The following is a 3,594-nucleotide window of genomic DNA, read 5'->3' as shown; positions in this document are numbered from 1 at the left end:
CTTGTTCTGCCCACAAGTCTCTGCAGAGTCAATTCTAGGTAAGGAAATATTTGGGCTTGAGGTGTCCAGAAAACCTTTATTAGAAACTAGGGTTCCCTCTGGCATTGTCAGCTTATTTCTCCATCCTTTAAGTCAGAGGGTGATATTGGTCAGTCCTTAAGGAAAGCTGCCTGAGAAGGCAGAGGAAAAAAGTCACCTAAATGTTATAAATCAGAATGGGAAATTATTAAGAAAGTTGCCTAAGGGAGGAAGAGAGACATGAATCAGATGATGGAAAAACTTGTGCTATGGAGATTTACAGAGAAAGATGGAAACTAATAAGGAAAGAGGGAAGTATAGGAATACTTTAGTGAAAGGCAAATGTGTGGATATCTTGACAGGGTTGGAGCAATCACTGTGAATATGGGAAACTGGGCCGTTTTTCAAAAGAAGCTGAGTTTGAAATAATAGTTTGAGGCGACAGCCAAAAAGATGATCCTAGGCTACATTAATATGGAAGAAGATAATACATGTGACTTCTTTCTTGTTGGTCAAATTATACTTTGAAGTGTTCTTCACTTTGAACAGTAAGTATATAATGTGGAATGCATGAAGATCTAGGGAGATGTTTAGGAGGAAAAATACAAAGAGGGATAGGGTAGATCTTTGGGGATTAATTTAGATTATTAGTTTTTTGAGTTGGGCTTTACTATGGAGTTCAAGCTCTCATTCTCATCAATATTCATGTGAGATATTGATAAAAGGCCAATTGGAAATTTCATTGATTAAATGTTATAATTCTAGTTTCATCAGTCTGATCCATAATTTGAAGGCTCTCAAGTATACCAGGACATATATCTTGTTTGTTTTAAAGTACATAACTGTGGGACTTTGTTATGTGTCAACATGGCACTCATATACATCTTCTAAACAATACTTAATCTCAAAATAAAGTCCATACCAAGTTATCCTTACACATAACATGATGCAATCATCCCATGTACAATCAAAAACATATAAAGCTTTTCTCAAGAATAGGATATAAATCACATCTACTCTTTCCCCGTAAGAGGATGCCAAATCCCTTTTTTGTGTTTAGGTGAAATTCATTCTACTTCTATCTGATTCATAGTCCCCATTTTATGTCCTATAACTTATACACTGAGATATAAGCATAACTATATTAATAGATATTATCTTATTAAGGGGATAACAGAGGGAAAAATAGTTAATATATATGTACAAAATATTCGTAACAGAAGAAAGAAAAGATGCCTGTTACTCTTACTTTTTTTTTTTTTTTGCAGCTGTGTATGTGGCCATGGCTGTTTTTTCTAACTTCCTCTTTTCACTGTCCACTCCATATCCCCTTTGTCTGGAGTTGATCATGTTTCCTTGTCGGGTGGGATAACCCAAACCTTCATCCCTGAAGGACTGAGGCCGTTAACAGTCCTGAGTGAATTGGGTTGTTGCAGTTTCCCGGTGACTTTCATCACAGGACATGTGAGGATAGAATTGCACCCTAGAAAGTCTCCTGCCTTCAGACAAGCTCCTCCTATCACCATGGCATAATAGTAACTCAATTTCCCCTTGATAGTTAGGATCAGTCATGCCAGCCAGTATATAGTAACTTCCTTTGCTTGTTGATTCAGTGATATGAGGAGTCCATGTTGCTGAACCCATGTATCGCTTTCATCCTTGCTGCCATGGACACTTGGTTTGTGAGTCCATCATCATGTACAAGAGTGGCTGAGAATAAGTCCTAACTGACTTCCACAGAATGGGTTAGCACTTGGATAGGATAACTCATCCTCTGGACAACAGTAATGGGTACTTTGGCCTTGTTTTATATGAATATTTCATGTGATTTTCATTGTATGAGGGACACTGATATCATGTTAGGCAGTAGATATAATTCCTTATTAATGAGGAGAGGCTCTTGTTTGATGTTTGGCACCTAACAGAGCTTAAATATTCTGGAATTTCAAAGTATCATCTTGGTGAAGACAGATTTACAGTTCTTGTTATAAAAGGTTATTTCAATGATTTTAACTGTAGAATAATGAGAAACAGAAAAATTTTCTTCAAAAATTGCGCCATATATCAAAAGGTCTTATATTCAGGTTTGCAGTAAACCCAGGATTTCTGATATCACATTTCATCTCCACTTTCTGTCTCCACAGGTCCTGAGAAAGGGGAAATGTGGCAGAGGAGTCAGACCTCTCTGGCAGACTTCCTCTTTGAAAGGCTCTTTGACGACTCCTTCACTCACTTTTTTCTTTTCTCCTTGACGATGCTGGTTTCCCTCGTAGTGGTTAGTTTCAACACTCTCACCATGCTCCTCAAATATGCTGTGACCAGGCTTCATACACCCATACTTCCTGCTCAGCCAGATCTCCCTCATGGATCTGATTCGTGTCTCCACAACCATCCCCAAGATGGCTACAAACTACCTTTCTGGCAAGAAGCCTGTCTCCTTTATGGACTGTGAGAGTGAGCACTTCGTCTATTTGTCTGTGGGTGGTGCTGAATGTCTTCTCATAGGTCTCATGCCCTGTGACCACTATCTTGCCATCTATCATCCAATGTGTTACACTGTACTCATGAAAAGAAGGGTGAGACAGATGATGGCTGTCATGTCATGGTTGGGAGCATTCATAAATTCCCTAATTAACATGGTGAGCTTAATGCACTTCTGTTTTCATGGGCCTCAAAAAATCCAACACTTTTCTTATGTTTTCAGCTGTTATGAAGTTGGTATGTGGAGATATCACTGTTTATGAGACCACAGTGTACATCACCAGCATCCTGTTTATCCTCCAACCCATCTTCCTGGTTTCTACATTCTATGCCTTCATCCTTCACAGTGTTCAGCTGGGGGTAAAAGAAATGCCTTTACCACTTGTAGTTATCACCTCACTGTGGTTTCCCTCTTGTTTGGTTCCTGCATACTCTCATGTATGAGGCCCAGGTCCAAGTGTACCTCATTGCAAAACAAAGTTGGTTCTGTGTTCTATAGCACAATTACTCCCACACTGAATCCTTTGATTTTTACTCTCATGAATAAGGATGTGGCAAAGGCTCTGAGGATAGTGCTCAGGAGAGATATTAGCACCCAAAGACAGAAACTTCATTTGCCCTGATTATGAGAGTGGAATGGGATAAGCTCCCTAAATTGATCTGGGTAAACCCCTAAGAGTTTTCAAGGGTCCAAATCCCTGAATACTACTGCAAAAATGAAATGGTCAACACAGAATTCCAGTATTTTAACTCAGTCGCAGGCATCTAAGCACTATAGAGTACTATCTTATGCCATTTGAGCTGCTATTCCAAAAATACCATAGACTGGGTGGCAAAAACAACAAACATGCATATTTCACACTTCTTGATACTGAAAATTCCTAGATCAAGCCTTGAACATGCTAGACTCTCTCTAATTTCCTTTTAATATCTTTAAATGTAAACCTGCCAAAATGTGCTTCCCTGATGACCATATCCAAAGGAACACCCTCCATTCTCTGTCCCCTGCTTCCAATTTGTAACACTATTCTCCATGATTTTGCATGATGTGATGTTATGTTATGTTATATGTATTGTCTCTTTGACTAGAGTGTA

At 38.9% G+C, this 3,594-nt stretch overlaps 1 pseudogene; it reads left to right on the top strand.

Annotated features, from left to right (window-relative positions):
* The first annotated feature begins 2,168 nt into the window (after window positions 1-2,168).
* On the top strand, window positions 2,169-3,206 carry LOC103561894 (olfactory receptor 2AE1-like; annotated as a pseudogene).
* The last annotated feature ends 388 nt before the right edge of the window (window positions 3,207-3,594 follow it).

Source organism: Equus przewalskii, chromosome 12, assembly GCF_037783145.1.
Source record: "Equus przewalskii isolate Varuska chromosome 12, EquPr2, whole genome shotgun sequence".
NCBI lineage: Eukaryota > Metazoa > Chordata > Mammalia > Perissodactyla > Equidae > Equus > Equus przewalskii.
This window is presented reverse-complemented; position numbering and strand designations above follow the sequence as displayed.